This window comes from Bidens hawaiensis, unplaced genomic scaffold (genome assembly GCF_021521415.1).
Source record: "Bidens hawaiensis isolate Kalapana, Puna unplaced genomic scaffold, B.hawaiensis_p1.1 tig00008534_1, whole genome shotgun sequence".
NCBI lineage: Eukaryota > Viridiplantae > Streptophyta > Magnoliopsida > Asterales > Asteraceae > Bidens > Bidens hawaiensis.
Genome location: NW_027491609.1, coordinates 1,052,339 through 1,067,000, shown reverse-complemented (window position 1 = coordinate 1,067,000; position 14,662 = coordinate 1,052,339).

Genomic DNA, 14,662 nt, shown 5'->3' with positions numbered 1-14,662 from the left:
CAACGGAACGAACCATGTGGACTATACGACGATCTAAATAATTATGAATGCACACTTAATTATAGAAACCCTCGTATGGAAGCCACAGTAAGTACGTTTGTGAGCGATAACTCGGACGCGAGAATGATAGCAGAAAAACGGTATAAATGCAAGATGATAAAGGCATAGTGGATACGCCGCGGGTACATCCTATATATAAGTGCCTTTATTATGTTTCTCATTTGTGGCGTTTTTCGAGTCATGCAAGGATTTGACGTTATTCTTTTGCTTAAATTTTTTTTTACAATTGTTTTACTAAAAACGACATTTGTTAGTAATTACTTCTTTTCATTATGTTTATTTTAATTTCAAGACGAAATTTTCTAAAGTAGGGAAGACTGTGACATTCGTCATTTTCCTATTCGATTCTTTTTGCCTTCGTATTGTAAACCGACCCGATTCGTATCCCGAACCCTTCAATATTATTAAAATTAGAGATTTTTTGTTCCATAATCATCTCACGCTTGTCGAATCACGAAAACACCTTTTACGGCTTTTAAAACGCTTCTAAAACTCTTAAAATGCCTCGAAATGAACTGCAGGGACCAAAGCTGGCAAAAAAAATCAAACCTGACCCCCCCCAAGCACGCCGCGCAGCGCGGCTAGGGAAGCCAGGCTGGTCGCGCGGCGCCTATCCATAGCTGCAGTCACCAGCTTGTTTTTTTTGTTGTTTTGTTGCTTTGTTTGACTTGTTTAACCAATCAAAATCACATGCAAGCCTTGAAATAAAATATAGAAATAAACCTTGACCATTACCCTATATAAACAAGCTCCCATCTCTTCCATTCCAACTTGTTCATTCATTTTCTTTCCCTCTCAAACAAAAATTATAACTTCACCTCTTCAAGGTTCTTACTAGTTTGACTCTTTGAAGTCAAACAAGAACAATTCTTTAATTTTAATTTGTTGCATAGTAATTGAAGCTTGTTGTACAACATATATATAATATATACCCCTTGTTTTCTTCGGCTTTCACTTCTCCGGTCATGGTCGATTGAGGTGAAATGCTTATAATGCAATGCTACATGGAGGATTATTGCAATCCTTAACTAATTTTCTAACTTGTTTAATGTTTACTAATCTTTTTTAGTTTCTGTTTATCTTAGTTTATAAAATTATTTTTGTAAGTTCCATGGTATTGGGTATGTGGCCACCAATTTCGGTTTCATACCGAGTCAAGAGCCGAACCTAAACCAAACTTTTGTTTAATACCTTATTGTTAACATATTGTATGAATGATTTGAGTATTACTATTTTTAAGTTTATCTTAACGAGTTCTATGGTATTGGATATGTGGAAACCATCCTCGGTTTTACTCCGAGTCAAGGACCGAACCAAAACCGAACTCTTGTTTAAATGCTTTATATTTAAAATGATTTATTAATATGTTACAAGCAAGTTTTGTGTATTATAATCTCTAACCTCATTTTGATAAGTTCTATGGTATTGGGTATGTGGCAACCATCCTCGATCTTATTCCGAGTCAAGGACCGAACTAAGCCGAGTTCACTCGCTTAAGACACACTAGCGTGTTTTGAGCCACCGAATCTCATATTTTCTCTAAAACTATTTTATAAACTAATTATAAATGTTTTTTTTCAAAGTAATTGGTATGTCGGTTCCAACTTGATCTTATAACAAGCTTGGACCGATAAAACCGAACACTCGCTTAACCATGATATTTAGAGTTTCTCCTTTAATAGAACTTCTAACATTAGTTAAGTTTTTGTTTTAAATATTTTATCTCATGATATCTATCACTTTGGAATTTTGGGTTCGGACTTGACTATTTATCAAGGCCCGAACCGACTAACCGAACACTCTCTAAAATCCCATTTTGGTACATCTAACAAGGGGTCGTGCACTATTGCATTAAACCAATCTCCACATATTTACTTAACAAAGGTTAAGTAAAACTAATGAGTGGAATACCGAGACCCGATTTCGAGCAAACTTAATTTTCAAAAACCGTTACATCAAGTTGTTAAATATTTACGTTTTAAACCTCAAACTTTGATTAATTGTTTAACTTGTCATTTTATTTTACCTTAAATTCTTTCAAGACCATCTTCTAAACCGAATCCCTTTTAACCAATACCTCACTCGTCGAACTTACTATCCCGGTTTATCACAAACAACCCTTCAAGTTCTTTATTTCATGTGAGTACTTTTTCATCCCCCATTTTCCATCTTACGTTTTGGGGTGACATTGCATACTTATTCAAACTCAAATGATTTGTATTTGTGTCTCAAACCACAAACTCTTTAGTATATGTTACTTAAATAAATGCTCGATTTGATATTATATGCTTTACATGATTACATGATATATGTTTATTGCTTTAGGCGGGTTGACCTCTATGAAACTATTAAGTATGATCATACGCACCCTTAACTACTTTAGCTTAGTTGCTAGTAGCATAGGGCAACTATTATCCGAGTATATTTGGTTGTTACCATATAGAAAGGTGTGTCAAACTATTTACTATTTGTGTATCTAAATTGTTGCTATTATTTATTGTTCCATATACAAGTTGTGGATTTCATCTATTATATAGTTATTGTTCAAAACTATGAAAATTGTTCACCAACATTCGTGTTGACAAATTTTATTTATGCAATGTTACAGGTTCGATAATTGCTTGAACGAAGAATTGAGGAAATAAGCTTGTTTTGAGACCACTAAGTAATTAGTCGAATGAACAATATAAATTTGTTTACTTGTATTCAATTTGTTTTGTACAAACAAGATGTATTGTTTATTGATTTATGAAATTTAATTAGTTGGTTAAATATTGTCAATTAATAGTGTCATTGTGTTCTTGAGAAATCTGTTGCACCCCGGCATGTTCTGCCGCCTTTGGTCGGGGTTTGACAGTAACGAAGGATATCCGCTTGAAGAATCTATGTGGACGATAGATGATCTGATGACTCAGGTCCGTTTGTTAAACTTTAAAATATGTAAATGGTGGTTTGATAAACAAGTAATCATTTTGTAAACATTAACGGGTATTTTTAAAATCCTGTGTTTTGATTTAGTAAATATAATATTTTAATCCACGCTAATATTTCCGCACAAACTTGTAACTCTGATTTAACTACAAAAAGGGTACCAACTGTTGGTCACACGCCCAGGCCCAAGAATGGGTGTGAAAAGTGTTTGTATCAAAGCCATTGATCTTAGCGAATTAGGTATTAATTAATAATATCTAAGTTTCGATCCAAGTGAATAAGAAAATTTCTATTATTTTTACTAGTTTAATTTAAATAGGGATTAGATAGGCTGGAAAACCTTTTATATCCCTCCTCAATCTAAACCACCCATAGATGCCATTCAAGATAATAATCGACTGCTTCATGCGCGACACAAGGAGAGCTGGAAACCCCGAACCAATTCCGAAGGACAACATGAGTAAAGACTATTATGAAGATTTCTTCAACCAAGATCCCCCAATTGAACGACCCACACCAGTTAACTATCCCGGCACTGAGCAACTACCAATCAACTTCCCCGACGATCCATCGATGCAAAGGTACGATCCTCCAAGAACCTCAAGTTACCATCCGTCAAGCATCCCGGAGTATCATCCATCCGACATTCCGACATATCACCCGTCTGACATTCCGATGTATCACCCATCCAATCCCCATCCGTCTTATGCATTTCTAGCCAATAAACAAATCAGGGTGGAACCAGAGTCTGACTCTTCCGACTGGATGCAATGTCATTCTGATCAAAGGCGATGGCACACTGGAACCTCTACTTACAACTCCGTTGATTCTCACCCCAACACCTACAATGGACCTTCTCAAAGACCAAAGATGAGAGTCACCCAACCATACGAAAGATATCACCTAGACCCTTTAGTGACAAAAACAACAATGGAGGAAGAAGATCCAGAAGAAGAAGAAGATCCTGAGGAAGATCCAGATGAAGAGATCTCGTAGGCAGTAACAACTCCAAGAGAAAAACCATCAAAATGTGACTGTCCACCAGATAAAGGATGTGTGTAACCATTCTTCCACATGAATTTAGCTATGGTTCTGCAGACCTCTATGTGCAATACATTCAAGAAATCAAGAACAAGTTTCCGCTAAACTTTCCATCATATCAAGGCAAAATCCCTTCAATTGCGGAACAAGCGGATGAGATCCGTCAACAAAAGGAAGTAGTTGAGGCCTTTTTCAATTATCCGTCTGATGTTACCTTGTAAGGCCCCAATCCCGGTGCCCTACATTTCATGTCATATTTACTCATAAACACAGTTCTACAAATCATAGTTAACTAAAACTTTCGTGGAAACGTTAACTTCAATCACACGTTACAAAAACATTCAAACTTATCTTTAAAACACAACAAAAAACATCATATTTTAAACATAATTTCTTCCGTCTTCAGATTCCAGTCGTTCAATCCTTGCCATGTGCCGTTCTCATGCTAGCTCCTCAAGAGTAGTTACCTGCGTGCATACTAAATGTCAGCTACGCTGAGTGAGTTCTAGTTAATCAAGCAACTTACCATACAACCATTACATGCATTTATATTTATACATATGTGTCCGAAGACACATAGTCGTTCACCTAACATGCTCACCTCACCGCTAACCTCTTTACTGCCCCTACATTTTAGCCACTTAATTACGGAAGCATATTGAGGCTTGCCCTCCCACGTACTTACGTATTGCCACTTATTTAACAAAGGCACGTAGGGGCTTGCCCTCCCATGTACTATCGTTGTGCCACTTAATAACAAAGACACATATAGGCTTAACCTACCACATACTATCGACATGCCACTTACACGCTTACCAACTTGTTACCACTTCTACCACACTATAACTCGATGTGCCTACAACACACTTCTTATAATAAACAAGTCACAATATAACATTCATACACACTATTTATCACCTGGCAATCATTCTCTTTTGTGATACGTGCAATATCCGAAGATCGTTCACGCACAGACAAACATTACTTTCCGTGTCAATACGTGCAATATCCTAAGATCGTTCACGCACCGACAAACATTACTTTCCCTATCTACACGTGCAATATCTGAAGATCGTTCACGCATCGACAGATCCATTCACAACATCTATGTATATATCACATCAAACATTATAGCATACACTTACCACTTAAGGTAAGTGTATTCACACTTCACATCGAGTATGCACACAGCCCCGAAAAAATAACAAGGAAGTGGGGATAGAAACTCACCTGAGTCTTGTTATGTTCACTGTTAATGTATACTCCCTTCTTTAGCTGTGCACGACTAACTGTATATCAATTACATGTATCAATTAACTATCACTACCCATATCGTGTTTCAAGTTTAATTATAACCCTTCACGAACGGGGGTCCGGGGGCAGCGCCCCTGGCAGTGGGGTTCTAGGGGCGGGATCCCCTAACAGGGTCCAAGGGGGTAGAGCCCCTGTCTGGGGTCGAGCTGCCAGGTCAGCTTGAAAAATTGTATTTCCATTAACTGTCTTAACACATTTTTTGTTAGAATTCCAATTTATTATTTTATTTGCTAACTCAAAAAGTTCAAGGGCTTCTTCGTAATTAATCCATTCTTTTCTAAGTCCAGGGACCTTTCGGTCATTCTTTCAAACTTAATTCGTTATCCAATTCGTTAACGAATGAGGTTCATTTGTTACTTCTTAACTTATAACGAATTGACCCTTATAACGAATTGGTCTTTTTAGTGAACCGGTCTTTATAATGAACTGGCCTTTATAACGAACTGGCCTTTGTAACGAACTAGCCTTTATAATGAACTGGCCTTTATAACGAATGACCCTCTATAACGAATGAACCTTCTAACGAATGAGGGTTCATTCGTTTTCTCTCAGTAGCGAAGGGCATAACGAACTGCTGCTAATTCGTTATCCTTCCTTAGCGAATTGCATAGCGAATTCGTCATTCTTTCTAGGTTTAGGTCAGAGAATGTCATAAACATTCTCTAAGATATTATTACTCGTACGCCGCCTTTCTGGTGCCGCCATTCCGGTAAACCGTGCGGTGGACGGAAAAGCGTATTTTACCCCATTTTACACCGTTTTCCCCCTAGTTCGTCACGTTCGATCCAGATCTGAGTAAGGGTGACCCCTAAGCTCATCTTTTGATCGATTTATACCTGATTCCATTCAGATCAAGTGACTTTAACGGTTTAGGGTGTCGGCTCGTCGTTTTGCGACTAGATCTAGCGGGTTTGGATCCATACAATATCAAACTATCATTACCTTGGGTCGGGATCGGTTCTTCTTCTTGGTTTCGATTAGAGAAAGAAATAAATATGAGAGAGAGCTTAAGTGTGTGTTTTGGGTGGTGTATGGAATGAGTGGAATGAATGGTTTATGGGTTTATAAAGGTTTATATATCATGGGTCATGGGCTTAAGCCCATGGTCTTTTCTTCCTTCCTTTTTAATCCAAGTCCATAACTCATATCTATTTAACCCAACACAAGCCCAACTTATAATAACTTATTTTATTAGCCGATATTGGAAACGGGAATTATATTATTATCCATCTACTATATCAATTTATTCTTCCAAAGTAAATAATATATTAAATATTATTTATAGAAATTTCGGGATGTTACATACCTCTTCACCATCCAAAGACTCACTAAGACATCGTGATGATGGGATACCTGATTCGCCTCCACAATACGGATATCCGAATGTGATCCCGCAATCTCAAGAAGAACATGTCGATCGAGCACTGCACGAAACCGATGAATTAAGGAAGAAGGTGGCTGAAGAAGGAAGCAAAAAGAAGAAGATGGGAGACAAGTTTCTTCATAAATGCAAAAAGATGACAAAGTTGGTCAAGAAAAATATGAAGAATTAAGAACTAATGGTGTGATAGAAAGTTGTTATGCTTTGTAATCATTTATGTGTGTTTAAAAATAATAGGGAAATACATATATATCAAGTACTGATATATATATATATATAAAGGTGTAATGATATATATGTAAATGTATATAAATAAATAAATAAAATGTGTTTAAGAAAGAATGTAAAATATTTCAGAATGTCGAATCAAGAAAATCAACACAATGTGGAAGCTTCTCGAAAAGAAGATAACCCGCCCAAAATGAACAAGATCAACAAATACCCGAAAAATACATGAACCAAATACAAGAAATGATAAAGAAAGCTGTGAGAGTCGAGTCACACATTAGAACTCAAACTAGGCAAACTCGCTCTGTCGAACACTCCCGAAAAATCTGTTACGTCCCGTCCTAACCCATCTCACATCGAAGAAAGCGTTATTGAATCCAATGCTGGTGGTGATTTCAATCGCAAGTTCAAGAAATTAAAGATCGAAAGTTGCTCTTTCAAAGATTTCAAAAACTTTGGACCAAAAGAATTCTATGGCAATAAAGGTGCCATTGCGACACTTAGATGGTTGGAGGAAATGGAGTCGATTATAACCATCAGCAAATGTTCCGAACAAGAGAAAATTCAATACACTGCGCAGATGTTCAAAGCTGAGGCTCTGGAGTGGTGGAACACGTTGATCATGAACAAAGGGAGACAAACATTGTACAACTTGATGTGGGAGGAGTTTGAGGAAATGGTGCTGGCGAAATTCTGCCCGATGCACGAAACCGATCAAATCCAATCTAAGTTTCTTAGTCACAAAGTCATATGAACCAATCTCCATGAGTACAACACCAAATATCACGAGTGTTGTCGACTCGTGCCCCAGCTAGTAACTCCTGAATCCAGCAAAGTCACATGATATATTTGGGGACTCCCGCAAGAAATCCGCGACATGGTGAGGTCTCACTTGCCTCAAAACCGCTAATTCCACCATGTAATTAGCTGGATATCTAATGAATGGTCTTATTCGCAACAAGGAGGAAGATAACAAGGTGCTTCCATCGAGTGACCACAAGATGACTGGAGGTGACCGATTCAAGGGCAAGGGTGTGGAACAACGCAAATCTGGATTCAGTTCCAACTACACCCAATGTAAGATATGCAAGAAGTACCATAAAGTTCGATGCCACTTTGCACTGTCTACAACCGTTTGCGACTCGTGTCACAAACCCGGCCACGCAACGGCCGATTGTTGGAAAAAGACGATGACTTGCTACAATTGCAAGGAAATGGGACACCTAATCTTTTGGTGCCCCAAGAACAAACCTTCAGCTTGTGATGTGGGTGAAAGTGGCCAAAATAATTAGGAGAATAAAGGAAATGCAAGAGTCTTTGTCTTAGATACCAAGAAAGCGTCCGACATGCCGGAAACCATAACCGATACGTTCTTAGTTAACGACACATATGCTAGAGTTTTATTTGATTCAGGTGCCAATCTAAGTTTTATAGATTATAGCTTTAGTAGTCTATTAAACGAAACTCTAACGAAATTAAATAAAACTTTAAGCTTCGAGACCGCTAGTGGTGAAATCATTAAGATCTCCGAAGCTTTAGAAAACAGAAAAACCTTATTAGCTGGTTGCATTATGCCTATCCAATTGTTGCCCATGACTCTTGTTGTTTTTGATATAGTGCTTGGTATGGACTGGTTATCCAATAATCATGCTTGTATCATTTGCAATAGCAAAACCGTTGAACTTCGAGCCCCTGATAAACGAACCATTCGAATTGAAGGGGACAAAGACGCTGGCCAAGTTAGCATAATCTCAATGATTAGGTATAATAAATGTTTAAATCAAGGATGTTTAGCATTCATGGTCTACGTCACCGAAGAATCCAAACCAAAGGAGATAAAGGACATGCCTATTGTCTCTGAATTCCCAGATGTCTTTCCCGACGAACTCCCTAGAATTCCTCTCGATCGAGAAGTCGAGTTTAGGATAAATCTCATGCCTGGAACCGCACCAATTGCCAAAGATCCATACCGACTAGCACCAACTGAAATGAAGGAGTTGAAGAAGCAACTAGACGAACTACTCGAGAAAGGTTTCATTCGTCCAAGTTCATCACCGCGGGCAGAGCCGATTCTTTTCATCAAGAAGAAGGATGGATCCATGCGTATGTGTATCGACTACTGAGCCCTAAACAAAGTAACCATCAAGAACCGATACCCACTACCTCGAATTGACTATCTATTCGACCAACTTCAAAGCGCGAGCTATTTCTCTAAGATAGATCTTCGTTCTGGCTATCACCAACTCAAGGTTCAATCCGAAGATATCTCGAAAACCACGTTCTAAACAAGGTATGGCCATTATGATTCCACGGTTATGCCGTTTGGTCTCACTAATGCCCCAGCCGCATTCATGGACATGATGAATCGCATTTGTAAACCTTACTTAGATAAATTTGTTATCGTATTCATCGACGACATACTCATCTATTCTAAGTCAAAGGAAGATCATGTTTTGCATCTTAGAATCTTACTTGAATTACTTAGAAACAAAAATTGTACGCCAAGTTCTCGAAATGTGAATTTTGGCTTCATGAAGTACAATTTCTTGGTCACATCATAAACGTGAACGGAATTCAAGTCGATCCCGCAAATATTGAAGCTATCTCAAAGTGGGAGATTCCAAAGTCGCCAACCGAGATCCAAAGTTTCTTAGGTTTGGCCGGCTATTATCGTAGATTCATTGAAAATTTCTCACGAATTGTTGTTCCTTTAACTTCGTTAACTCGTTAAAATATCAACTATGAATGGGGAACTAAACAACAAGAGGCGTTCGATACTCGAAAAAAAACTGACCAATGCACCTATACTGGCCTTGCCAGAAGGTACCGAGGATTTTGTTGTCTTTTGTGGCGTCTCATTCCGGTTTGGGATACATACTAATGCAACGAAAGAAAGTAATTGCTTACGCCTCTCGTAAACTCAAGGTACATGAAAAGAACCACACAACTCACGATCTAGACTTAGGCACCATAATCTTTGCTTTGAAGATATGGAGGCACTATCTCTATGGAGTCAAATTCATCATGTATACCGATCATAAAAGTTTAAAACACATCTTCGAGCAAAAAGAACTCAACATGTTTGAAAGTCAAGGCTGAACATCAAAAGCCCTCGAGATTGCTTCAGCAACCCAAACTTCCCGTTTGGAAATGGGAAATGATAACTATGGATTTCATCACAAAACTCCCGAAAACCACACGACAACATAATGCAATTTGGGTTATCGTTAATAGGTTAACAAAATCCGCACACTTTATACCCACCAATGAAACAACCTCAATGGATATATTAGCGCGAATCTATGTGAACAACATTGTTGCTTTGCATGGAGTGCATCTGTCTATCATCTCCGATTGAGACAGTCGGTTTACGTTTCATTTCTTGAAAAGCTTCCAACAAGCGTTAGGAACCAAATTTAACCTTAGCACCGCCTATCATACTCAAACCGATGGGCAAAGTGAAAGGACAATTCAAACGCTTGAAGATATGCCCCGCGCTTGTGTGATTGACTTAGGTAGAAGTTGGGTTGACCATCTTCCCCTAATGGAATTCTCGTACAATAATAGTTACCAAACAAGTATTCAAGCCGCACCATTCGAAGCGTTATACGGCCGAAAATGTAGAACGCCGGTATGCTGGTCTGAAACAGGAGATAATCAATTATCTGGACCCGAGATAGTCCAAGAAACCACTGACAAGATGTTACAAATCCGTGAACGACTTAAGACGGCGCGAGACCTAAAAAAGAGTTACGCCGATGTCCGTCATAAGCCGTTGGAGTTCAATATAGGCGATAAATTCTTATTGAAAGTTTTGCCTTGGAAAGGTATCATTCGCTTCGGCAAGAAAGGAAAGTTAAGTCCGCGAATCGTTGGACATTTTAAAATACTCGAGCGAATCGGTACTGTCGCATACCGTCTGCAACTACCCGAAGAATTGAAAGGGATACACGATGTATCCCACGTCTCTAATCTGCGTAAATGTCTAGCCAATAAATCTTTGTCGATGCCTTTAAAAGATGTTGAAATAAACGAAAATCTCAAATTCATATAACGACCCATACAAATCGAAGATTCTAAAACTAAGAAACTTAAGAGACGAATGTTGAAATTGGTCAAAGTAAAGTGGGATTCACGAAGAGGCCTCGAGTATACTTAGGAACTTGAATCCAAAATGAAGAAAAAGTACACCCACTTTTTCTAAGAAGCGAATCTCGCGGACGAGATTCATTCCAAGGTGGGGAGGATGTAACATTGTGAAAATATCGGATAAAATACCAAGTTTCCCAAAGCCCAAGGACCAAAAATGAAATTTTCTGATTTTCTTGTCGATCGGGATACGCAACGGCCCAAGTATTAACGTCATCGTGTATCGCAATGACGTGGTCTGACAGCGAGACACGCGTCCCGCCACGTGTCACCACGCTGCATTGTGTCTCGCTACGTGGCACCGTGTCAGCCACATGGCACCAAGTGGCAAAGCTACTGGATGATGCATCAAGCCTAGTCGCGATACGCGACGGCCTTCCTTTGGCCCATCGCGTATCGCTATTACTTAAAATAATAATAATAAAAGGGTCCGTTAACCCATTTCTATACGCGATTGGTCAGCTTGAAGGCCCCTATAAATAGGGCCATCAGCCCTCACTTCTCACTCACACCTCAAGTATCTCTTTCTCTCTCTAAAAATATCACTCTCTCACTACCTCGATAAGCGTGGCGATCTCCTCGTAATCAGTGCATTGACCCAACATTATCTCGAAATTCGTGCCACACACCGACGATATTATCTTGAAGTACTTACCATCAATAAGACGACCCGACACTCACCTCAAAGTACGTTCAAAAGGAGAATTGACGATTGGCGTGTCTCGATTTGCGTGCAAGAAAAGAGTTAATCAAGATTCTCAAAGAACGTAAAGGCGTCGAAGTGCTGCTAGGGAATCTAGAAAGTAATAAGCCAACCAAGGTATGGATAATGTCCGAATAAAATATTAATAAAAAATTAAAAGGATTAAAACCCTAGTCGAGGATATACTCGCTACCTCGAGATAAACAAAAGAAAGTAAAATAAAGAAAATATAAAGATAAGAATATAATTCTTTGTTATAGATAAAGTGTAATTATTAGTTAAAAGATTTTAGATAATAATAATAATAATAAAGTATACGTTTATTCAAGAAAAAGAAACGTAGTATTTAAAAGTAAACGAGTAAAACTAAATGTTTAACTTTAAAAGAAATAAAGTATATCCTAAACTAAAGGTTTAAAATAGAAAATATAATCGAGGTAAGGATTATAGAAAAGAGACTAAAGGTCTTAAGCCGGATTAAAGATCTGGTATTAACAAAAGGTTATACTCGTACTATAGGTCCAAGATAGCTAAACAAAAACCGATCAGTGAAGTGAAGCTGGTCCTTTAAAAGGTGAATACGCCCAACTTTTATAATGTAAGGCCCCAAACCCGGTGGCCCTAATTTAGCGTCGGATTTACTCATAAACACAGTTCTTACAAATCAGAGTTAATTAAAACTTTCGCGGAAACGTTAACTTAAATCATTCATTACAAAATATTTAATCTTTTCTTTAAAACCATAATAATAAACATCATATTTAAAACACCATTTCTTTCATCTTCAGATGTCAGCCGTTCAATCCATGCCATGTGCCATTGTAAGGCCCCGTTACCGGTAACCCTACTTTCGTGTTGGATTTACTCATAAACACAGTTCTAAATATCAGAGTTAATTAAAAACTTTACGCGGAATATAAAACTTTCATAAAACATTACATATCGATTCATAATCATGTCTTAAAACATTCATCTTGTCTTTCAAAATCAAAACATAACTTAATAAACATATCAGATCTTCAGATGCCAGGCTTTAGTCTTCTGCCATGTGTCCTCCACTCAAGCCAGCTGTCTCAACCTACTCACCTGCGTGCATACTAAAAGTCAGCTACGCTGAGTGAGTTCTAGTTAATCATACAATACCATACAATACCTTATTACATACATACGTACTTAACCTCATAACTTTCTTTCATACACACATAAGTACTCATGCCTTCATTCTTACTTACATACTTTCTTTCTTACTTACATACTTTCTTTACATTCATAATCATACGTTTTAAAGAGCCTTTCGCCCTATAACCTCACAGATATTATAAGGGTCTGGTCCCTAACATCACAGATATTATAAGGGTCTGGTCCCTAACATCACAGATATTATGAGGGTCTGGTCCCTAACATCACAGATATTATGAGGGTCTGGTCCCTAACATCACAGATATTATGAGGGTCTGGTCCCTAACATCACAGATATTATTAGGGTCTGGTCCCTAACATCACAGATATTATTAGGGTCTGGTCCCTAACATCACAGATATTATTAGGGTCTGGTCCCTTGTTTTCGAATATTAGTAGGGTTCGATTCCCTCATCGTTACCATACAACCATACATCATACCTCGAGTATTATTAGGGATCGGTACCCTTTTCGTAACCATACAACCATACAACCGTCATTTCCTTCTTTTATTAACTTTATTACGTTCATACACATAAACATACATATCATACTTGCCATATTTATAACGTTACAACCTGACAGTACGTGCAATATCCGAAGATCGTTCACGTACCATCAAGCAATCATTCATACATATCATACTTGCCATATTTATAACGTTACAACCTGACAGTACGTGCAATATCCGAAGATCGTTCACGTACCATCAAGCAATCATTCATACATATCACATATATCACATAGGGCATACACTTATCACTTAGGATAAATGTACAAACAACACATCAAGTATGCACACAACCCCGAAAACATAACAAGGAATGGGGCTAGAAACTCACCTGGATCCTGTTACGCTCGCCGTTGATCGTAATTCCTTTCTTTAACTGGGCTCGGCTAACTGTATAATATTTACACATATCAATTAACTACTACTACTTCTCGTTTTGTATTTCTACCTATATATGACCCACAACGAACGGGGGTCCGGGGGCAGCGCCCCTGGCAGCGGGGTTCTAGGGGCGGCAGCCCCTAGCGGGGTCCAAGGGGCAGAGCCCCTGGCTGGGGTTAAGCTGCCAGGTCAGCTTGGAAAAATTTTATTTTCGATAACTGCCTTAACACATTTTCCATTAGGTTTTTAATTTATTTTATAAACGAACTTCACTTCAGGCGAAGTTAAACCTTAGGCGAACTTGGCTTCAGGCGAAGTTATACCTTAGGCGAACTTGGCTTCAGGCGAAGTTAAACCTTAGGCGAACTTGGCTTCAGGCGAAGTTAAACCTTAGGCGAACTTGGCTTCAGGCGAAGTTAAACCTTAGGCGAACTTGGCTTCAGGCGAAGTTAAACCTTAGGCGAACTTGGCTTCAGGCGAAGTTAAACCTTAGGCGAACTTGGCCGTAGGCGAAGTTATCCTTAGGCGAAGTTACGCTTGAAGGCGAAGTTACGCTTGAAGGCGAAGTTCATCAGGCGAACTTAATCTTGCAGGCGAAGTTATCGCGCTGCAGATCTGTTTGCCCATAACTCCTTCGTTTCTTAGCCAAATAACTCGATTTTGGTACCCACGGAATCGTATGATCGGCGCCTACAAATCCCAACCATCAAATCGGCCTAAAATCGACGTTTTAGGGGTCCGATTTGGGCAGTTTGGGTTTCGGGTCCGGTTAACCCATCCAATC